The sequence below is a fragment of the Eulemur rufifrons genome, chromosome 28 (assembly GCF_041146395.1).
Source record: "Eulemur rufifrons isolate Redbay chromosome 28, OSU_ERuf_1, whole genome shotgun sequence".
Taxonomy (NCBI): Eukaryota; Metazoa; Chordata; class Mammalia; order Primates; family Lemuridae; genus Eulemur; species Eulemur rufifrons.
Genome location: NC_091010.1, coordinates 53911907 through 53937628, shown reverse-complemented (window position 1 = coordinate 53937628; position 25722 = coordinate 53911907). Strand labels below are relative to the sequence as shown.

The window sequence follows — 25722 nt, the reverse complement described above, 5'->3', positions numbered from 1 at the left end:
AGCTTAATTAGCTGCAAAGAATGAATTATGTATAAACAAAAACTGAAAAGAGCTGCCATGTCCAAGGGGCTTGGGCTCAAAAATACTAGAGATCTAGATTTTTATCAGATACATAAACAAAACAGTTTAAAAGGCAGTCATAATTGGAAATAGCAGCTCCCAGAAACTTCTTCAAGTTTTATCTTCTTCAGAATGTGACTCGATTCAGTTTGCCTCATTCTTGGAAGCCTCATCAAAATTCTCTACAAGATCTGGGGCTTCACTGTCATCATCATCCTGTCCAGCAGCAAGTGGTGCTTTCCTATCCATAGGTTACTTGGACAGAGCTTTTCAGTCTCCTTAAACTAGTCAAAGGGTCTGTACCAAGCTGGTTTAAGATGCTGGGTAGCATTTCTCTCAGCTGGTTTGTCTCAGCATGGCCTGTGATGGTGAAAGTTGTCTGCTGCTAGAGATGCCCAAACTTTAGGGCTGTTAAAGTAGATCATCATTATTTGTTATGTACACATATTCACCTCTTCAATATCGGAGATGTTATTGACCCTTAACTTCTTTGAGCAGAATCAAAGTTTTGTATCATTCTCTGTAGCTGTTCTATGAATATGAATCATCATCTTTGTGCAAGTAGTTCTTTGCCTACTGATGCCCACATGTTCTTCCAATTCAGCGAGTTTCTCCTTGTTTGTGATAGTTTCTCCATCTTGTTAGAATGGAAAGGCACCGAGAGGGGCTCTAGGGTTGGCACTCAGGGGATTTGGAGCTGACCAGCTGACATTAGATGCATATATGTGAAATCAGTAAACTGTCACTATTCTTGTCCTTGAAGGGCTTGCAGTCTATTAGTAACAATAATTGCTAATGTTTATTGAATAATTACCCACCCTCAGACACTATTCTAAGTGCTTCAGATGTATCAACTTATTTGATACTCACAATAGCATTATATCATCTCCACTTTATGGTTAATAAAGCTAAGACATGGAGAGGTTAAATTACATGCCTAAGATCACAAAGCTATAAATAGCAGCTGGGTTTAATCTCAGGTAACTAACTCACTACAGACTCTATAGAGTCTCTATTGTATAGAAACAATTTGGGTATAAATCTGTACCCCAGAACATTCCAGAGAACTTTTTAAATCTTTAAACTTTATCCACTATATTATACTGCTTACTGAATTCTAAGATAATTGATAGAACCAGGCAAAGAATGTAATGAAGAGATTTAATAGAAGAGGTAATCCTGAGACAAAGTTTGACATAAAAGTGGAAGTTTACTAGGCACAGTATAGTATATACCCATGATATTTGCCAATTAATCATCAATTGAATTATTGATTAATAAATGAATGAAGCTACCTTCAGCAAGCATGGGGCTTACTTTTTAAGGGCTCTGAGCTAGTTATTACTATTGGTTATAAAATGCATAAATTCAACTCAAACTGAATTCAAGAACAAAAAGATAGGAGTTATTTATTAGCTCCCAGTCATTATAAGTTCCACAGACTATAACAATGTGATGGACAGAAGCTCACGGTCTCTACTTGGTTTTCTTCTGTGATGGCTTCATTCGTAGTCACGTTCTTCCCACATTTGTGAAAAACTGACCACTGGGTACCCCAGGGACTCACCCTGTAAGAGTAACTATTCCAATAGAGAGAATGCTGTGGCCAAAGCAACACGAGACAATCCCCACATCATTTCCTTTTCCTGGACACCCAGGAAGACTGCATTTCCCGGCCTCTCTTGCAATTGGGTTAAGGTCAAATGGCTGAGTTATGGCCAAGAAAAGATGAGTAGGAGGGATTAAAGCCACTGCAAGACCTGGCTGTTGTAAACAACTTTTGGCACCTTCTCTCTCTCTCTCTCTCTCTCTCTCGCCTTTGTAATCATGTCTCAGAGGGCCCATGGTTCAGATGGAGAAGCTATAACATGGTGGAGGGCTGCCCAACCTGAATTAGAAATTTTGTAAACCAAAAAGTAAAACTTTATTATCTTAAGCCACTGATATGTCAGGTTCTCTTTGTTCCTGCAGCATGGTCTAGCCTATCCAGGTTAATATAAACATTACTTTCCCAATTCCCAGGGGCCAACTTTCAGTCTACTAATTTGACTCTTGTAACCATCTTTGGAATAGCTACAGTAGAGCTAATAAAATGAGAAGAGTCATTCCCCATATGGTCTGAGATGGGAAAAAACAAAAATTGCCCTACATTTTTCCATGGCTATTACTGGTCTTTGAGAGATGTATTACTGTATATCATTCCCAATTTCCCGGATCATTGATAGAACACATGCTCACAAGTCTATCAACAGCTGCAAAGATAAACATTCTGAAAATAGCAGTTTGGTCACTTTTGCCAGCACACATTCATTGGAGATTTTTTAGTCCAGTGACAAAATATTTTACCAGTTTAAAAAATTTCCTTTTATTCACACCTTTTTCATGTCTGGGAATTTATGCTACTCAATTTAGTATGTTTGTTCAAATATAGAAGGGCTTTATGTAAAGTCCTTATTTTTCACTAACATTGTAATCTGGCTTTGTTTTTATTAAATATTAATACATTTATCTTGGGGAAAAATTAATTTTTTCTTTGTAAATCCTATAGAATTGAAAAGTTAAACTCCAGAGATCATGATTAGCATTGTACTTGGTCAATCTCATCTACATTAATCCATTCTGGGACCAATTTTTATTACAGAAAATCTTTCTTGCACTGAGGAAGTAGGGCAGAGAATGTTAGCATACTGAGATCATAGGAAAACTTATTCCATTCTCCATAGTAGAGTTTTTATGGTGCAAAAGAGATATCTTTAATGACATAAGTTTTTTCTACTTATGAATTTCAGATCTCTCTGGAATGTTCTATTTCCACAATTGGACAAAATTTAAAGGCAACTTCTATAAAGATTACTGTTCTTCTTGGCAATTATGTATTTTCATACTTCAAATATAATGGTGTGGGCATTTTACTAGTGCTGTAAAGAATTAAAAAAATACACAAGACACAAAAAAGCAGATTTTAGTGCAGAATTAAATGCCCAGATTAGTAATATAGGCAATAGGCTAGTATTTAAATAGGAAATTTAAAACAAACAGGAATTTAAAAAAAATATAATGGATACCTGTACACCTCTCGAGCAGTTTTACTACCCTTAACATCTTGCCACAATAGCTGTCTGTCACATACATATACATGCATACACGTATGTACATATATATAAACTCATACTTCCCTTTTTTCAAATCTTCTGACAGTAGCATGAAGACATCTTGACATTTCTCTACTAAATACTTCACTATGCATGACCCAAGAATACGAATTTTTTTTTTTCCCTAAACAGCCTCATTGCCATTGCCATACCTGGGAAAATCAACATTAACTCAGTAACACCATCCAACATGCAGTCCATACATAAATTTTCAGTACTGCCCCCAAAATGTCCTTCATAGTTTTACTTATTTTTAAAATAAGGGTCCTTTTAAAATATATACATAGCATTTGTTGTTGAGCCCTTTTAGTCTCCCATAACCTAGAACTTTCCTTTCATCTCCCTTTTTTCTTCATAACTGCATCCTTTGACAATTCCTGGCTAGATGTCCTGCAGAACATTCTACCTTCTGAATTTATCTGACTGCTAGATCTTGGCTAAATTTGGAACACACGTCTCTGGCAAGAATCTCGCAAAGATGATGTGTGTCTCCAAGTGCTCATGTGAGAAGACACAGGATATCAGAACAGACAATGGAAGTTTGACCATTTGATTAAGATGGCAACTGACAGACTGCTCCATTTTATAATTTTCCCTTTGGAATTAGTCAGTAATCTGTTCAGTGATACTTTCAGATAATGTGAATTTGTTGTCCAATGCCTTTCCATCCAATGCTTTTATATTTATTGTTGATTCTTGCTTGAATCACTATTATAACAGGGGTTATAAAATGTTGATTTTTCTAATTCCTTTATTCCTACTACTTTTGCTATCAAACATTCTTTTATAAAAAAGAGCTTTTCCTTTGTTTTATCTTTTCTTTCTATGCATTGTATATTTATATAGCATTTATTTTTAACATCACCATAGACTCATGGATTATTTAAATCTAGTTGTTCCTATACATTATGATTTTATTTTTCTCACTCAAATTATTTCAAATTTGGCCAGTAGGCACCTCTTCAAGAAAATTCTGCATTTATTTCACATAAAAACATTCATATTTGAGCACTTACTTGCTTTTTGGTCCAACAAGAAGTTCCATGCTTAAATTATCCTCCCTGCTCCAGCCAGGGAATCAGCCATATCTCCAAAGAGATCGTTTAAAGACAAAACAAAACAAAACAATCATTTTAATGAGATATAACTCCTATAGCATACAATTTGCTAATTTGAAGTATACAATTCATTTATTTTAGTATGTCCACAGGTTATGCAACCACTGCCATGACTAATATTTGAATATTTTTGTCCTCCCCCCAAAAACCCTGTAGCCATCAGCAATACTTCTCATTGTCCCCCAGTTTTTGCTCCCTACCTCAGCTCTAGGCAACCACAAATCTATTTTCTGGCTTATACATATAGCCCATTTGGACATTTCATGTAAATGGATTGATATAATATGTGATTTTTCATGACTGGCTTCTTTCACTTTACCATAATGTTTTCAAGGTTCATTTGTATTATATCATGTAACAGTACTTCATCCTTTCTTTTCTTATTGTCAAATAATATCCACTGTATGGATATACTACATTTTGTTTATCCATTTAGCAGTTTATTGTGCAGAAGAAACCTCTGCCTTCCATCAGAGGCAGCTTCTTATAAAGGAGAAATTTATTTTTTGTCTTCAGATCCCAACTCCATTAATGCCACATTTATACAACATTGTTCATCTAAACATACCAGCTCATGATATTTTAAGATTCCCACTTCTAAAAAAAAAAAAAAAAAGATTCCCACTTCTTTTAGAGCTGCCTAAGCCCCGCCAGAATGAACTGAGGCTGGCCCTGGGCAAACTTAACCCTCCATTTTGATGGTGGGATATAAATTCCTAAGGGAAGGCATTAATTTATACACATATTTAAGAACTAGAAGTTATGGTGAAGCTAATGGGTGATGGAGCTGGGAAGAACAATGAACTTATTATCTCTATGTCCTTTCATTGCTGACTCTCAGTAGTTATTTGTTTCTCTGTAGTAATTTGAGGGAATAGTGAATGATAGTCTGTCTGGATTGTCTTGTTATCCGAAACAATTCAACAGATTACTATCCTAATATTGTAATTACAGTTACATTTCTGGAAATAACAGTTAATAGGAATTGTGACTTACAAATGTACTCACAGCGTTTACTGACTGTGGATGGTAGCCTCTGTCTAGTGCCTTAAAAAATGTGGTATACTTCTTTTATTGTGGTTATTAGCCATGTGACTTTTGGCAAGCCACTTACCCTCATTAAAAAACAGTTTCCTCATCTATAAGATAGGATAATAATATAATTCAAATGTCATAAGGACTAATTAAGCCTGGCATATATAAGAACTCAATAAATGTTAGCTAAAATTATTATTTTTGTAATCAATATATAAGTACCTATTAGACACCCATTTCATGTCTAACATACTAGGCTAAGCTCATTGGTGATTGTCAAAGAAGCAAGAGACATGATTCCAACTTTCAAGCTGTTAAACCATCTGTGAAGGGACCCTAATGAGACCAGGTATACTAAAGCCCAGAACTCCCCACAGGTGCTTTAGGAGTTGAGAGAAGAAATTGATCAAAGTGACTTGGAGTAGACAAAGTGGAGGATGAAGACCTTTATAGGCCTTCCATGAAGCAAGTTTCTCAAACTTTTAATCTTTCTCATAAATTTATAGAATCAAGTTATATATGGTAGAGATGATAGAGCTGCCAAGACAAAAGAGAAGGAAAAATGTAACAGGAACTGGTGATATTTCCAGTGCTTTGCTAACAGTACTGCTTAGGATCTTTGCTACAGGCGCAGTTCTTCCCAACTTTGCTATGAAATTTACAGGCAACGCTAGATTTTAACATAAGTGGACACTTTATGGTGAAAGCATTAAGGAAAGCTTCTCATTATATGCATTAAAAAGGAAATCCATTGTCATTCTATTAGAACTATTTTTAATGTTCTAAGCACATTATTTGTACATTAGATTGTAAGCCATCAATAGGAAATTTCCAGAATGATTTTTCTTAGCAGAAGGAAAAGAGGCAGGAGTGTATTTGCAATTATGGAAACATGCATCCTGTATTTTTCAGTTTCAAAATACACATGCTTTTATACCATGACATGAGTTAAATGTAGGCATAATCTTCTATTTCTTATTAATAATCACTTTTATAAGAAAGATAGATGGAGAAACTTATCTGGAGGCTATAGCTTTAAAGAGCTGATTAAAAGCAATTATGAAATGACTTTGAAGTCTGAATGCAATTGAAGCTGATTTGGCCAGGCTTTTTCTACCAAAATAAGATTTTAGAAGTGAATGCAAAAGAATAACAGGCCCTATTTCAGATAAATCAAAACCTATTTCATAACAGTAGTAATGACTAGTCTTCCAGACCATTAATCTTCCATTAAGGTGGAAAAGAAAGTAATATTGTGAGACTATCATACATGGAGGAGAATTGGCTTTGGAATATTTATATATCTGTATGGGGAAAACAAAACTTGACTCCTATCTCATTCGATACACAAAATTTAATCTGAGATGGATCATTTACTTAAGCATTAGTGCTAAAACCATAAGACATCTAGAACACTAGTGAAATATTTTCATGACTTTAGGATAGGAAAAGATTTCTTAGAACACAAAAGCATTAGCAAAGGAAGAAAACAAATAATAATCAAAATGAAAAATTTCTGGTCATGAAAAAGATGAAAGGGCAAGCCACACATTGGATTAAAATATTTGCAAAACATATATCTGATAAAGAACTGGTTTCACGAAAATACACAGAAAGATTTTTAACTGTGGATTGCCCTGGTCATGTTTTCCTTTTGATATATCATTCTGGTAGCTGTGTTGGATGGATTTTAAGAAAATAAGATTGGAAATAGGGGAAGAGCAGGACATTGTGGCAGTTATCGGGGTAAGAGGTGACGAAGGTCTAGTATATAAGAAACAGTTTCGTAAGGAAAATTCTTTGAAGTCTTTGAATGTAATGTGGACCAGGAGAAAATTCAATATATGTTTTTAGTTTCTTCTCATAAAAGGGAAACTAGTATAGACTGGTATTTGAGATGCTAGAGTAAGATCTGCACAAACACCAGATGAGAGATGAGAGAGAAAGCTTTATTTCTGTTACAGTAAAAGAGACCACCCAAAAATCTGACTACTCTAGATTTCTGGCAGTTGGCAAAGATTTTTATTCATTAAAGAGAATAAGGATGGGAAATACGAGGAAAAAGAATGAGAAACAGGAAATATGATTTAAGGGCAAAGAAGATATTCCACTAAGTAATTTTCAATTTTTGAAAAGTTGATCTAAAGTCCAGAAAAGTGTGTTCAAAAGATTAATCATCCTCAGTCTTCAAAAGATGTTCTCAAGTTAAGTAAGTCCCGGAAAAGGACACTGCAGTTTGGAATTTATCAAGAAAACTGTCAGTTTAGGTCAGGCTATGAAAAATACATTCCCTTGTGTCTTTGTTACATGAGGGTTGCAAGAAGGTCTTTACTCTTTACACTCTGATAAATTTTAGTTCTTGCCCATTATTTCTTCAATTTTTTTTCAATAGCAATGTTTTTCTTCTTTCCTTGTGAGGCTCAAATGACAAGAATATTAGACCTTTTCAATATTGTTCTACAGGGCTCTGCTCATTTTTTCAATCTTTTTTTCTCTCTCTATTTCAGATTGGATAATTTCTATTGTTCTGTCTTAAAGTTTAATAACTCATTCCTCTTTCATCTTCATTACTCAATTGAGCCCATCTGATGAATTCTTTTATGTCAGATATTAAATTTTTTGATTTTAAAATTCAAATATGATTCTTTTTCATAGTTTCTATTTCTCTGCCGAGAATTTATATAGGTTTACATTAATTTTAAGCATTTTACCTATATTCCTAGAGCTGGTTATAATAGCTTCTTTAAAGTCTTTGATAATGTCAACCTCTGGAATATCTTGTACTGGCATCTGTTAATTGTCTTTTCTCTTGAAAATTGGGTACTTTTGGGGGTTCTTTTTATTTGAAGTAATTTTGGATTATATTTTGGATATTTTGAATATCATATTGTGAGACTCTTGGTCCTTTCAAAATGCTCTGGAGAACATTGCATTTATATATATAAATATATATTATAATATACAAATTATAATATATATGAATTATATACAATGTCATATATACATAACATTTCTGTCTTGTTCTTTTTTCTTAATTCAAATTTCTAACTTACTTTGACATTTTTATTAAGAAAATAAGCAAATAGACAGAATTAATGTTATTTTAAGTATAAAATAGACTTATATATTTAAACTTGGATGTAGTATGACATACAGTGGAGGCCTCCATGTTTTGGAAAGGGACAGGCATGGAATTTAATGCAACTTCTGCTATTTTCTTCTGCTTTTTGCTATTTGTGCAAATTATCTAACTTCTCTGAATCTTCACTTTCCTCATCTGCATAATGGAGGTAATACCATGTAGTATGAGGCCGGGCGCGGTGGCTCACGCCTGTAATCCTAGCACTCTGGGAGGCCGAGGTGGGCGGATCGTTTGAGCTCAGGAGTTCGAGACCAGCCTGAGCAAGAGTGAGACTCCACCTCTATTAAAAATAGAAAGAAATTATATGGACAGCTAAAAATATATATAGAAAAAATTAGCCGGGCATGGTGGCGCCTGCCTGTAGTCCCAGCTACTCGGGAGGCTGAGGCAGGAGGATCGCTTGAGCTCAGGAGTTTGAGGTTGCTGTGAGCTAGGCTGACGCCACGGCACTCACTCTAGCCTGGGCAACAGAGTGAGACTCTGTCTCAAAAAAAAAAAAAAAAAAAAAAAAAATACCATGTAGTATGATATTAGGAGGCTTAAATAAGATATTGCATGGAAAATGCTGGTGTGCTATCTGGGACAGAGTAGCTCCTCAAAAATATTTATGATATGAGCTAACTATACTAATAATTATGATATTTCAAAAAATTTAATTCACATTCAGTGTCTCCTCTCCTCACAGTAACCCCGTTAGCCCAGAACTGTTATTATTCCAATTTTATAGCTGAAGAGACCCAGACTCACTGGGGTTAAAAGGACAACACAGCAAAAGAAAGCAACAGAATTTAGATTTGAATATGTCTTTCAGACTCCAGGGGTGGGACATGTGACTGTTACATAGGGTGCCTCAACTTGATCCTGTTAGTTCCCTTCCCTCATCACCGTCTCCTGCAGACTGTGGAAAGACCTCTCTGGCCTGAGCTCTAAAGCAGACTGGATTCTTGAAGGAGCCCAACATATTACCCATCTACTGACCGTCCATAAGTCCTCTGGTCTCCTGCCCTAGTCCCTCATTTTTCTTTCTCTCAATCCTCAGGCTCTCCCCTCCCTGTCTGTCGGTATCTCCAGCTCCAGCCAGGCTCTCAGAGAAGGCTGCATTCTAACAAGGGACCTGTGGCCACCTCCATTTCCACCTGAGGAGAGGGGAGCTTCTGACTTCTGAATTCAGGTGCTCTGAAGTCAGGAAACAAAGCCTTCAGCAGCTCAGTTTGGTGCTGCTGTGGCTACAGAAAGGATCACAGATATTTGCTTATGTGAAGTCCAACCAAAGGAGATTAAAGTGAGGGCCTGAAGCATTTTTTACAATAAGAAACCCAAGAACACACAGACCAGTACACTTGCAAAATGTAGAAATACTGCTCTTAATCACGCTGCTCTCTTTTAAAGCAGCCAGGTTTTGTTGTCACTGCTCCCTTGTAGAATTAGTATCTAGCTGTCAGGGGAAAGTGAGGGCTCCCATTCCAGAGAGGGTTGGCCATACCCACCACCTGAAAAGCAGTCTAGTCTGTTGTTTTCACCCATTTTCCTCCTTGTGGCCATGTGACTTTTATCCATGGCCTGTTAAATATGTATTCTGTCTTTCTGTGCCAGAAATAGGAATTTATTGAAACATACAGTTGAGCTTTAATTTGATTTTATTTGTGCTACCCCCTCTACCCCTCATTCTAAGGCAAAAACTATATTAGTAAGCTTCAGAATATATGAACATGTCCATTCTGGCAGTAGAATTTAACTATAGTGAGTAGGCATAAAAGTGTTGTTTCCTTTGTTGACAAAATCTCTTCCTGGTACACATTCTCATAACAACGGGTATAATGCAACTCAATTCTATTGCCAATCACCAGGAGTTAGTGCAGACTCCACATATAAGGATTCAGTCCTCTGCAACAGGGGTCCCCAACCTATGTGAGTTGTATAACTCTTTTATTATATATTACAATGTAATAATAATAGAAATAAAGTATACAATAAATGTAATGCACTTGAACCATCCCTAAACCTTCCCCAGCACTCCCAAGTCCGTGGAAAAATTGTCTTCCATGAAACCATTCCTTGGGGCCAAAAAGGTTGGGGACCACTACTCCACAAGATTGCCCTCACTTTAAAAGCCAGCCATACTTCAGGGGTTCCCAGGCCACCTATACTTCTGACCAACTGGCTACAAATCCAGGGGTTCCCACAACCCCTTCAGGTTTTGATAATTTGCTAGAACAATGGCCAGAACTCAGGAAAGTATGTTACTTACAATTACAGTTTTATTATAAAGGATGCAAATCAGGACTAGCCAAATGAAAAGATACATAGGATGAGACCTAGAAGGGACTCAAATGTCGAGCTTCCATGCTCTTTTCCCATGAAATCAGGGCCTGTCATCCTCATAGCACATCAGTGTTCACCAACCAGGAAGCTCCACTGAGCTTCTGGGTCTAGAGTTTTATTGGGGTTTCATTATGTAGGCATGGTGGATTGAACATTGGCCATGTGATTGAACTTAATCTTCACCCCCCTGGACTCCCTCAGGGTGGGCTGGCTCAAAGCTCCAACCTCTAATCACATGATTGGTTTTTTTGATAACCAGCCCCCATCCTGAATGATCTCATCTCATTAGCATAAACTCAGGTGCGAGTCAAGAGGCTCATAAGTAAAAAGGACACTTATCACTTGAGATACTCCAAGAGTTTTAGAAGCTCCATACCAGGAACCTGGGACAAAGGCCAGACAAATTCCTTATTACTGGAACTGAATGGGTGCATGCAAAGATGTTCTTTTGGTTAAACAGAGGTAATTGCATAATTTGTTATTCAAATGGAAATTCTTTTTGGAAAGAAAGGTAGGAGCTAATTGAATGGGAATGCCAGACAACAGGCATAAAGAGGGCATATTCTGGGTGAACTGGGACTTTTTTCCTTTTTTTTTAAATTGTAAAATATTAAGGGGGTACAAATGTTTTTGTTACATAGATATCTTGTATAATTTTTAAGTCAAGGCTTTTGGTGTGCCCATCACCAGAATAGTGTTCATTGTACCCAAACTGGGACTTTTGATGACCTTAGTTAGGTTTTATTCCATTCCCAAGGAAGTATGAAAAGTTTGGGACCAATTTGCAAATTCTTGGAGTCTTCCTTGGCAAGAAAAGTGTTACTTTTGTCTCTAATAGTCACATATTTGAAACTGAGGAGACTATTTGTTCAACAGGAATGATAATTAGAGCAAACTTGACATTGATAGACTGTGTCTCTATTCAAGTAGAAAAATAATTCCATAGCAGATAACTCAAGTTATTTTTATTCCACATAGGTGACAATATATGTAATATTTTCTTTTTTATTTGTCTATTCTGAAATATCAGGGTCTGGCAAGGTTTTACAAACCAAAAGGCAGCAATAGCCTTCCCTAACCCACAGAGGTGATTCTTATGCCTTTTCCCTATAAAGCCAGTTACTGTTATATGCTTCAAAATTTGTTGGTCACCAAGTACACGTAGTTCATGGCTGCATCTCCATTCTTTCCTATACATGAGTTCCTGAAACATACAGATTTATTGGCATTCCTTTTTCATGCCTAAAATTACCTAAAATGCTAAACATCACTGTGTTAGCTCAGCCTGCCATAACAAAATACTATAGGCTAGGTGGCTTAAATAACAGAAATTTATTTTCTCATAGTTCTGGAGGTTGGAAGTCCAAGATCAAGGTCTAGCAGGGTCAGTTTCTGGCTTTCTGGTGAGGGCTCTCTTCCTGGCTTGCAGACAGCTGCCTTCTTGCTATACTCTCACATGGCCTTTCCTCACTGTGCTTGCGGAGAGAGCATTGGCGTGTCCCTTCCTCTTCTTATAAGGACATAGTTCTATCAGCATAGGACCCTACCATTGTGACCTCATTTAACCTTAATTACCTCCATAAAGGCCCTATCTCCAAATACAGTCACATTGATGGCTGGCGCTACAACATATGAATTGGAGGAGGGGGATAATCCAATCTATAACAACCACTCCAGTTCCATAATTCTGCATGTTTGAGAAATCACATCAATTCTTTAACGCAAGGCCCTTATTTAATCATAGTTTCTGTATTCCCATGGTCCAACCTATAGTATGCAGTCAGACACATTATTATTGGGGTGAATGGATTTGTGATTGAAAGGAGCACTGGCAAATCAAGAGAGGCTTGAATTGCTCATTGACACTTATTTTCTGCATAAATGTTATACAGAAAATATACTCCCAGGTTCTTTTCATGCCGGTTCTAGTATTGCCCATTTTTTTCCCATAAGGAGCAGGAAAAATTTAGGTATGAAACTCCTAAAAGAGCATAAGTAAAAACTTCATCAAAGCCTTTTGGGATGCAGATGGGTAAACTGCTTTATTTCATGGTAACTACTGAGGAGTTCTCAACAATAATTTCCAATGACAGCATTTGATTCTCATACCTGAAGTCCTGACTCAAGTGTATTGGTCTAATCTGTGACAGTTGCAGAGAACCTATAAGCAAGATGACAAGCCATCCTCAGTCTGGCTCAGGCAGAAGGAGAAGACTTGCGGAGTGGATTTAGCATAAACACTGCAGCAGAAAGATGAAAAGTTCATTCCATAGCAACCTGACCTTGCATTTGTGGCCATTGATAATAATAATATCAATAATAATAACTATTGGAAAAGGAAACCCAGTTAAAGACACTAAATCGGGAGGCCTGGGTGAAGTGGCCTACTGAGGGTTTGGATTGGAACCAAGAACTGCAAACAGTCATAAAATGCTTTAAAGCTTTCATGGACGTAGAGGTTTGGGAGCTTGAAATGAACTTAGTACAAAATCTTTATTCTATAGTTGAAGAAATTGGGGCCCAGAGAAGAAAGTGGCTTTTCTACTTATGACTTAGGGCTATACAACTAAGTGATTAAGGTCCAATGTAAATACAATATTCCTTTATCTTCACTAGAAGATAAACTGCATGAAGGCAAGGTTTTTGTATTATTCATCCACTAAATTTTCTTCATTACCTAGAACAAAGCCTGGTACATGGTAGGCAGGTACTCAGTTTGTTGAATGACTCTCAAAGTGGTTAATATCTTGGGTTTTGAGTCAAACAAGTAAATCAAAATACTGACTATCACCTACAAGATGTGTTACTCTGGGCAAGTTACTGAACTTCTGTAAGCCTTAAATAAGATGTCAAACACAATAATACATATAAATCAACTTGACCAGCCTGGTACATAGTAAGTAAGCACTTAATAAATATCGAACCTCTCTAATAGTCACATTTTGCTTTACTGTTGTTGATTACCTTATAATTCCTAAGGGATTTTATTTTACCCAACTTTTTCCCCTAAGTTCAGTGTTTTAAAATTTTGTTTTTCATATGGCATATGAGAAATATTAGGCCATTGCCATACTCAGTCATTCTTTTTTTAAAATTTTTTTTTATTTCAGCATATTACAAGGGTACAAATATTTAGGTTACATATATTGCCTTTGCCCCACCCGAGTCAGAGCTTTAAGCATGTCCATCCCCCAGATGGTGCGTACTGTACCCATTAGGTGTATATATACCCATCCCCTCCTCCCCACTCCCATCTCCCTGACACCCAATGAATGTTATTACCATATGTGCATATTAAGTGTTGATCAGTTAATATCAGTTTGATGGTGAGTACATGTGGTGCTTGTTTTTGCATTTATGTTATACTTCACTTAGTAGAATGAGTTCCAGCTCTACCCAGGATAATACAAAAGATGTTATATCATCCTTGTTTTTTGTGGCTGAGTAGAACTCCATAGTATACATATACCACATTTTATTGATCCACTCATGTATCGATGGGCATTTGAGTTGTTTCCACATCTTTGCAATTGTGACTTGTGCTGCTATAAACATTCTAGTGCAGATGTCGTTTTTACAGAATGTCTTTTGTTCTTTTGAGTAGATGCCCAGTAATGGGATTGCTGGATCAAATTGCTGGAAACTTCTACTTGTAGCTCTTCGAGGTATCTTCATATTACTTTCCACAGAGGTTGTACTAGTTTGCAATACTCAGTCATTCTTAAAATGCTTTATTTTAATTATCTTCATGAAAATACATTAAAAAAATGTTGAAAATCAGCATTCATATTACAACCTCATTTCACTTGCTGAGCAGTCTGTCAATTACTGTTGTTGTTTTATTTTTAATCATAATTACTCCTCAGTTGCTTATACATTTAAACAATCAATGCCATTATTACATCCTCAGTCAAGATATCAAGATAAAAATTATCTGATGGGAGAGGCAATTGTGCAATAGTATTTCCTGTTGTATAATGGGTGTTCTGCGATTTAAAATAGTGTTCCCCAGTGTTTATGTTTATTAACTGCAAGAAAAATAAGAAAACTCCAGGGTCCTATTCACCTAGAAATCACTACAGCACTAATAAACAAAGGAAAATAATTTCAGGTCAAGATTGCCAAAAATTACATATGGAGTGAGTGCTGAAAGGGCCTAGAAGAGTAATTAACTAACCCAGACCCTTGTAATGCAAAGTATTCTTCATTCAGCAGCACTGGTGTCACCTGGGAGCTTGTTAAAAATGCAGATTCTCTGGCCCCACCCCAGATCTACTGAATTAGAACTTGCATTTTAGCATGATTTTCCAGCTGATTAAAGTTTGACAAGCACTGATGTAGACAGTTTAATAAGGCACAGAGAATCAGAACTGCTTTTTTGTTTGAAAGCATTTTGTTTTTTACAACACTTCCTATTATAAGCAGTTTAATATTCAGTAAAGGGAATAGACAAAAGTAAAAAAAATCTTCATAATCCCATAAAAACTACATCATCTATGGATGTAAGTATGCAATTTCATCCATAGCAGGCTGTGCTGTACATGCTGTTTTGTAATATGCTTTTTTCCCCTTAAACAATAATACATCATGCTCACCTGTCTAGGACAATAAACAGAGCTCTATATCATCATTTTGAATGGCTGGGTAGGATTCATGGTTTTTATGTACTCTTGTTTATCAAATGTCCTATTGATTGAAATTTAGGTTGTTTTCAATTTTATGCTATTATAATCCCTAAGTGAAATGTCTTCATGATACATCTCCTTGCTTTTGTGTATTTATCTCCTAAATCCAAGAATATTCATCATTTGTCAAAAGTTGCAAAATGTTTTAGCAGAAAAAGCACTGGACTGGGAATCAAAGAACCTAGATTCTAATCCTTGGTTTTGTCTCTGCTAACCTTCTCATTGCCATCTCAGTTTGCATATTCATAAACAAGAAGTTTGAAAATTATCTTTAAACACTCTATAGTTTCAAATTTTCAATGCAAATAGTGTCAACAGTCTATCATATTTATCATTATAATGCATTTTACAGAGAATTTCTGCTTTTGTTTTTTGCTTACTAATAAATGCTCTTAACTATTATACAATTAGATTCTAATACCATATTTTATATGCATGTCTTGAGTTCACATCAATTTGATAGCGGGGAAAAGATGGCCTATGGATATCCTGGGTGCCAGAAGGAACTTAGCCTGGTATTACACATTCCCTGTATTTGAGAAGCTGTGGTGCACTGCTTTTAAATCATGCTTTGATCCCAAGTTTCTCAGAGCAAGTGTTAGGGTTGGTGTCAGATAACCAAGGTTTGAGGCCCAACTCTATTACCTACTAACCACATGGATTTGGGCAGATTATGAAAAATTCTTCTAGCCTCACTTTCATCTAAAAAATGACAATCCACGGAGATTGTAGAACCTTTGTGTGTGGTATTTGGAGAAAATGCACATAAAGTCTTTAGTGTGATGACTGGCACACAGAAAGTGCTCAGTAACTTCTGAGCATCTATATATACTTAACTAGAATTGTAAACTTCTTCCCACTTTGGATGCTTTCAGGACTGTGAGAGGACAAATAAATATGCCCAGGTGCCATCCTTAAATAACACAATGTGGATGTGAAGGTAGCTGAGGCCTAAGAGGATCTGGATCATTAACTCATTTATTCTAAATTCATTTTGTAGATGCAGAACATAGTATTTAGATTAGGATAAGACTATCCTTTCCAAAAATGTAAGGTTATGTAGACTACAGCATTTAGATTATTTTTATTCTGATGAAGAAAATAGGGTATGGAGAAGAATTAATTTGTCCAGATTATGTAGCAAGCCACTCTCAGAGCTGTGGTTGATTCCTGTTCTTGCTGCAAACTTTAGCCGCTCGTATCACTACTAAGGAGGAATGTTGGAGTCAGTGATTATCTGGGTGCTCTAGTCCAGTGACAAATTATAATTGTTCTGCTGGACATAAACCAGCAGCCTAGAAAAATGTCCAAATGGACAAATTATACAGTCATTCTCACTAGTAATTAGAGAAAAATTGTATCAAATGCTGTTTTTGACCCATCGAATTTCCATTTTTAAAAATGCTAATATCCAGTTTGGCAATAGATCGTGGAAAAAGCCATTTCACAGTAAGTACTGGAAGCTAAAAATGTTCGTCCTCTTTTATCCAGTATTTCTCCAGATAGGGACTTACCCTAAAAAATAGTCATAGACGAACACAAATATTTATGAACAAGGATAATGTGAGTAACAGGAAAACACATATGATCCAATAACAGGACATTGACTAAAAAAATTGCAGAAATAATGCAGCTATGGAAAATTAAATTTTAAAAGAATATTTAATGACCTGAAAAATGTTCATGATGTATTAAGCGAGAAAGCAGCTCATAAAATAGTAGCTGCAGTATACTCTACCCCCAAAATTGACAAAGAAACACACACACATATATGAAAGAACTAGAAGTGTTTACAGCAAAACAGTATCAGTTTTTGTCTTTGGGGTGAGGAATTAATAAGTAATTATTATTATTTATTTTATTTTTTTTATTTCATCTTATTGTTATGGGGGATACAGAATTGCAGGTTACATATGTTGCCCATGTACCGCCTTTCTGTATTTTTTCTTTTATGTATTGTTCAAATATCTCTGTTGGATTATCTTAACATAGACACACACTAAATATTCAGATGCTTCTTCTCAGTAAGCAATGCCAAGCCCAAGTGTTCTTAACCTTGAGTTGTGATAAAAGAAATTGCCCTTCTTAGTCATCCCCTCCATGGGCTTTCAAATTTAAATGGTTGCTGCATCTGGGATTTTCTTCATGCCACAGTAGTATCAGACATCATGAAAGGCAATGTAGATCACAAGACATTTGGTTTTTATCTACACTGACCATGAGTAAAATTTGCAGATCCAACAGCTCTGTAATAGGCATGAAGTTCCCTAACACATGGTTCAGTGGAACTCTTCTATTATTAAGATATCACAAATCAAAATCTACTCCCCTGTTATTTCTTTCTTTTTATACTCAAGGAATACTTCCCAAACTCTCCCGACACATTTCTCCAAGTGAGCAAAGTGGGATTTTGCTCTATCAAACTTGGGACTCAAACAGTGCCTATTGACTGTATATACACATGGCTTTTATTATTGTACTATTGTTTTCAGAGGTGGGGGTCTCCAAGAGCCACTGAGAAAGAATCAGTTCAGCTGATTATGAATCAGGACCTAAATCTACTTGGTTTGTACCACTTTTTCAGTGACCCAAATTCAGGAATTCTGCAGCATTTGCTTCCTGTTGTCTGTTTTTCCATAGTATCTTGGTGACCTTTTCTATAATTATTAAATTTATTAATTTTGTTTCCACTAACTAACCTTGCAAACTTTTCCTTTTTAAAGTACAGTGATTCCTTTTATTGACTGATACTTCCCAATTTTGTTTGCTACAGAGTGTAGTTCTCAATCGTTCTTATCCACTTATTTTATACATTTGACCAATTTTCCATTCTCTCTCTATTAAGTAAATTACCATGACCATTAAATAACCGTTAAATATGTTATTGTCAGCAACCATCTCCAGCAGATTTTCTTGAAATAAGTCTCTATTTAAAGAAACTTTCACTACTACTTTTCCCAATAAGAGCAGACATGCTGAATGAAGTTGTGGCTTAGCACATTTTGAAGAATTTTAAGGTTTTTCCCATTATTGCCCAATGAAAAGACAAAGTAAAAATTTTCAGCTTAGTGAGGAACATGGACTCCATCTCATATCATCATTATCTGGAGTATTTAGGAAAAAGGTAGTTAGGTGTATTTAAGAAAAATCTGTATCAGGGATTAGATGAAGGAATTCCAATGTCTAATAGGTTTTCAGGTGGAATTTTTGAGCTGGAGTGAATGTCCAAATCACCTAATCCATCATTCTTCCTGACATCCCATAACTAGACTTTTGTGTAACTGTAGATGGAAGTTCTAAATCAAGGTAGAAGAGGACCAATTTTTGACTCATATTAAGAAAAAAAATCTTAGACTCACAATTTGCAAAAGAGAGTAAAACAATTCATCTCTAGAAATATTTAGTGTGAGACTGGTGAGAAATTTTTGGAGATAATTTAAGAGCTATTAAGTGGAAATTGCATTAGTGATCTCCAACTTTCATCACAAATTATAGTGATCTCCAACTTTCATCCCAAATTATACATCTGGGGATATTTCACTGAAAAATTGTCCTCTGACTGCTTTCTGAAGTCAATGGATGGAAGGTAAATAAGAAAAAAAATCAACGACAAGCATGCCTGCTCTCCTAAAGATCATTGCTTTGCAGTTTGAATGTCTATTTTATGTACCTTAAATAGTACACCTGTATCCAGAGACACAATGTGGTACTGATAGAATAGAAAACAAACTAGACTTCAGGTCAGAAAGCCTCAGTTCTTCCGCCACTGGAGAACTGTATGAGCTTGAGTAGCTACATCACTTCTCTAAAAATTATATTCCCATGACTATATTATATATATCCATAACCTTTTTGAAGGTGTAAAATGTTTTAAAAATGTCAAATGATGTTAATTATACAACGTTTCTGGAAATTATTTCAAAGGGAATGCTCATTTGTAATTATTAAAATCATTTTCAAAGTCCTAGTCTTTAAAAAAAAAACAAGACCACCTCCCCATCTCATATAATTGCAGGTAGTGCCCAAACCCCCCAAAATGCTGAGCACTGTTTCCATGATGCCTGAAACTGACATATCAAATACACTTGTTTTCATACTGTGGATAATCAACTCAAATAGCTGCCTTTTATTAGTTGCTACTATCCATTGGTGACTTACATGCTTATGTTTCTCTACATCTGCAAACGTAATCAACCAGTTATGTAAGTTATGATGTCTATAAAGGAAATTATGGTTGTTCAATACCAAATACAACAGTGGAGTTACATGGCATTTCTCTGCTAAAACAGGCTGAGCATTCACCTCCATTGTTTGCTTGAGTCACCTCCAGGTTTTCAGCTCATTGGTCACAGGAAACAGAGCCTGATGGATTGAGTAGGCTATATGGGCTGTTAGCTCATTTAGTCACCTTGGGTGAGATATTCATGCCCTTATAATACACGATTCATAAAAATTCATAAAAAGTGGAGTGAGTTTGTGTTTTTTTTTTTTTTTTTTTTTTTTTACCACCAACCTGCCTCAAAAAGTCACAGTGGGATTGGGGCAATACAGCAAGATGCTTTCAAAGTTGAGCCTTATCATCCATTTGAGGTTGGGGAAAAAAAGCAAAATTAAAATGTTCAACCCAGAATCAGTGCCTGAGTATTCTCTAGCCATCTGCAGTGTTTTGGATCAATAGGAAATAATAGTGTTTGGTGGGTAAATATTAATTTTTGGCATCAGACTGCTTAATTTGGATTCCAAATCTGCTACTTTATAACTGTCAAATAGCAGAAATTATCTAACCTCTTTGGGCCTCAGTCTTTTCACCTGCGAATGAGGAGTATTATTATAAAAGCTCTGTAGGCTTGTTTACACTCATTAAATGAAATAATTCATTTTGCGTGGTGTGCCAGTAAATGTTTGACAATCAGCTCATGGGGTGAGGGGGAGGTCAGCATTTGCTGATTTCCATGCATAAATGCTCCCACCTGGACCACTTCAAGCTGGGAGGATGTGCACACAATCAGCTCTCTGGCCACAGCACACATCACTGATGTAAATCACTTAGCACAGTGCCTGGAATATCAAAGGACTCAATTATGATAATTAGCTATTATCATAAATTTTATCATTACTTTGTTATGGGTTTTATTATTATTAAAATTCACTAAACAAAATTTTTCTTCTCTCTTCTCTTGATACCTTGCCTAAAAAAATAACAAAAATGGGAAAATTATAAATTTGCAAAATTGTAGTGACAATTAAAAAATAAAACACAGCCAAACAAAAACCCTATTTAATTTCTCTTATTTAGAAGGAAAAGCCAAGTAGATAGTAGAGTGGTGCAGTGGAAGCGTGCTGGGCCCATAGAAGGAAAAGCCAAGAACTAGAAGACTTTTGTTAGGTCTTATTACAGTTCATCTGACTTGGGCAAGCCACTTAAACTCTCTTAGGCTCAGTTTTTCTGCTTGTAAAATGGGTAAAATCATTTGTGTTTTGCTGACTTTACCGGAAAGTTTGTTATTAAAATATAAAACTTGTGGGGAAATTCCTTGTTAACTTAACAAGTCTTGTTTTGTATTCAGAATCACTGTTTCAGTAATCCAATTTATGGAATTTATCGTAAGGAAATAATTACAAAGATGTAGGAAGGCTCTTAAAAATACCAAACAATTGGAAATAGCTGAAATGTGCATTAATGTACTTAATCTATTTTAGGTAATTCATCTTAGGTAAATGCAATTGAATGTTATATTTGTGTAAATGAATATTATGCTAATATATGCAAATATTATGCTAATGTTATATTAATGTTAATATAATGTTAACTTTGTCATAGAAAAATATTATCTTTATGAATATAAAAATGTTACTTTTCTAGGAGAAAAGCTTTATGACATTATATGGCAAAAAAAATCATAGAACTGTATTATATTACAAATATGATAATGGTGCATTTGGAAAACATGAGAAAGGAATACAAAAAGGATTAAAACCAGTGTTAGTCGTGGATTTGATATTATAATAGTCATTAGTAAAAATCACAATGTAAAAATGCATTATAAAAATAGTTACAGGGTAATAATGACCCTTTACATTTTTTGTTAGATCAGATCTAATTATTTGACTAATTACTTTATAAAAGTGATTTTTCTGAAACCTGAGAATGGAAAGAGTGGCAACTTCTTCAAACTAGAGATATATTTGAAATTGAAGCTGGTGACAACCCTTCTCTTCCGGGTAAAACATATGCCAAACCTGCCACTCCTGCCATCTTTCACCCACAGTCATCCCTACAGTGGTAGAGAGAACAGTACAGAAGAGACTTCCGATGGAAATAGACCTTGCTTCCAATCCTGGCCCACACCTTATGCTCAGACAACTAAATTTTGACTCAACTTATTGTAAGTGATGACCTCAGGGTCTTAGTCTTCCTTGACCTCCAGTTTGGGATGCTCCAATCCTTTGTCTTGCTTGCTTGAGTTCTAGACCGCTTTTGCTTGGCTTCTTATAAGAGCACACTTCTGTACAACTCTCTAAATCCCCACTACCATGCACATCTTATGACACATATCCCAAGCTATTGGGCACCTTCTAACTAACAATGATTTAGGATAAGAACCAAATCTTTGTTTTCTCATTGGTCTACTGTTACTTTTGTGTATGAGTGTGTGTGTGTGTTTGGGGGAAAATCTTAAAGAACACTGGAATGAAGCTTGCAGTATGTGATAAAATGAAGAGTAGCTCCAATGCTTGATGGAGACAACAGCTGTTCTTTGTGTGTATCAACAGGCTTAACTCAGTCTTCAAACTCAAAATTACACAGGGGCAGGCAGAGGGCACAGGAGAAGGTGAAGTTGCTAAATTCCATTAAGATATAGAGTAACACCTTTTTAGTTGCACTATGCCTGTGCAAATACCTTGTAGACTAGATATGTGGACCACACAGAATGTGTCTGCAGGTTGCTGGTCTGTTCTAGCCCATGCCTGCTGCCCAATGTAGGGTGGAGAGTAGCAAGGATGCTCATGCAGTGATGTAGCACGTCTGGCTGAGAGAGAATGCAGCTCCTCTGCATCTGACCTCCCTCCCTTCGTCTTTTTACTCCTATCCCCAGTTGGCCCCTGCTCCACTTCTAAGACTGATCTGGGCTTGTGCTAGAAAGGATATAAGTAGCTTCCTGATGCTTTGACACAGTAATGAATACTTTCTGGTCCCTGTCCATTCCTCCTTCACGAGCCCATTCAGTTCCTAGTTTCATGCACTCCAGCACCTGAGCTAATACTGATTCCTCTCCCATAGCCCAGTTTCTAGAACATGACACCTGCATTACTTCTTTCAGAAATGAAAACCAGCCATGCCTTCACAATGTGTGCACAGCTTACTTCCTGCAGTCCTGTATCAAATGAAATGCCTTGGGGCAAACAAGACTCTCTCCTAAATGCAATATCTAAGCTGATGGGCTCACAGCTTGATTATAGAAAAGGTTTTCTATAGCTTAGACTCAGGTGATCAAATGCTCTTAGGATTTTATCAAAGGCAGCAGTGAGTTTATGAACGTGGTTTTGATGTTTTTAAATATACTTGATGAGCTGAAAATGTTTTTGCATCTTCTTTCTGTCAATATATCGATCAAAAATAGTTGTTATAGCTGTTGTGTGTCTACTTACGATAATCTCAGTACTTTGTTGGAAGCTGTAGGGGATTGAGAGGAAAACTAGGCTACAGTCTCTGTCCTCAAAGAGTTTATAATCCATATGTGGACACACATGTATGTTCACACAGAGACATACACACAATCACACTCAGGAAAAGAGTACACATTAAAAGTCAGTATATAAATTATTATAGTTACCATCTACTGAGCTTCTACTAGGATGGGCAATTTACATGAGTGATCTTATAACCTCACAATAATTCTGAAAGTTGTCAATTCTCCCCTCCAATTTTCACATTATAAACTGATATTCAGAGACCTCAGCCCAAGGTCACTCTCAGTAGAATGATAGAGCCAAGGGCGTCTAACTTCAAAGTGGGTGCTCTTTCCTCTATACAAGTAATTTTTATTCTTTACTGTGCATTTTAATCAATTGAAGCATTAAAAAAATATAGATGCCTGGACCACGTTGTCAGAGATTCTGCTCATTTGAGGCCTGGGCATTGGCATATTTAAATAGCCCCAGGTGACTGTAATGTGTGGCTGCTGTGAGAAATGATTCCACCATTTTGCAGCCAAATGCTAAAAAAAAAGAAAAGTATATTCTGAAAAGAGAGTTCAGTGTATAAAAATTTATAGCAGGTGAGCTGGAATGAGACAATTTACCCCTAAAACAAATGTTCTGAACCACACATACTTACAGGTTGAAAGTTTTGCTCCAGAGTTGCAATAGTAATTCTTCCAGACTTCATCAGGTTCTGTTCTGTAAAGAAAGGTAAGGTAAATGGATGAGATTTGTAACCATTACTGATCACACTGTGTCTTGATCTCTTCATCTCATTTGAGCATCACAACAATCTGGGGTATGATGGGTTAGATAATTTATTTATCCATGAGAAAACTGACATCCAGAGTGACGAAGTGACTTACTGAGGGTCTCTCAGCTCATCCAGTGCTCATTTCATTGCTCGGCTTGGACTTAGCTGCTCCTGTAGCACTGGAACTTTGTGGCACTTCTGCAAATTGAATGGTGAGATCAATAATTGAAGACGCTACTAATTGAATGGGGTGAAGGGCATGGCTTTATTAAAAGACATTAATACTCTTGTGAGTACTCCTTAAGCTCCTAAGACAGATGCAGCTCAGGCTGTATTATCCTGATCATCCTTCTAAATAAATTATTCAGATTGGGCCATGCATGCTCATGAGCTTGCGAAATGCAGATAAACACAGTTTTTTCCCCAAGCCACTTTCTCAGGGCATTAGTATGCATTCTCTTCTCTCTTCCCTCCCCCAAATATAATGGACTGAAATACTTCAGACCATGACCAGATGAAGGTGCAGGAATGCCCGTTTAAGCATTGGGAAAGCATCAAATTAGTAGCTTTCAGCAAAGTTACCTTATTTGGCCAGAGCTTCCAGAAAACAAGTTGTTATAGAATAATTAATTTTGGTCAGGCAGCTACACGAAGCTGCTACAACAGAACGAGGAGATGAAATACCAGATGGTGCTATCAATGAACAGCAGATGTTTGTCAGTGAGCTAGGATCTGTGGTTTTAATTCCCAGAGTGAAATGATTTTCTAAGCAGAAAAGAGCCAGTGTTACGGGTCCCATTTGTGGAACTGCTGCATTGCTGTGAAACTCGCTGGTGGGGAGACCCTGCTCCTTCTGTGCAAGGCAGCAGAGAGGAGCCAGTGCACCCGTCTTCTTGGCCTTATTGCGGGTCATTTTGCCTTTCTAGAAAACCTTAAGGAAAAAGGGGGCTTCTGGTCCTAGAACATTCAAGAAATCTGTTGACTGGTCATTGGAGAATAAGGAAGGAAACAAGACAAAGTTCCTAAATGATTAAGATGTATCATCTATTAAATAAAATGATAGTAATATTGAAAATAAAAAAGATATAAACCAAAATGAAGAGGTTAAAGTTACCCACATGTACATTTAATTATTCAAAAAATGTGTCTACTGCAAATATTTTCTGAAGAATTATTAATATCATTTACATATCATTTACACATAAGAACACAGGGTTCCTATATTGAAGTCACCGGATCTGGGTTTAAATTCTAGCAGCGACTTGGGGATACAGATTAGACCATTTTGCTTTCAAGTAACAAATACTTAGTTAATTAAACAGAAAATGACTGAATCCAAGAAAGAGTGGGGTAATTGGGTCTTGAAGCAGACAAGATAGTTCTTCTTACAAAAGAATTGAAGTTGATCAGGGTGCAGCTTGGAAAACCTTAACAAGACGGAAACCACGTGAAGCTCAGATGGAAGAGGCTGGTAAGTCTCATGGCATTACCACACAGAGAGTACCCAGAGAGCTTTCCATCAAGCGTGAGCAGGGAAGCACGTGGGTTTATGTGCCTCTTAAGCTTTTGTGGTTTGTAACCTCTTTTTTTCTCTGGCTATCATCTACCTTGAAGGCTGTGGCCACCTCCTAGGGAATGTGAAAAATATCTAACAGGCAGCTCCTCCTCAACACACAGATGAAAGAAAAGACAAAGAGAGGAAATCCTGGGAGCACATCAACACTTCCCTCTGGTTCATACAACAGCGATATCA

General features: G+C 36.4%; 1 pseudogene; it reads right to left on the bottom strand.

The window, feature by feature from the left end:
• Positions 1–204: 204 nt before the first annotated feature.
• Positions 205–24882, bottom strand: LOC138376149 (transcription factor BTF3 homolog 4 pseudogene; annotated as a pseudogene).
• Between the last annotated feature and the right edge of the window lie 840 nt (positions 24883–25722).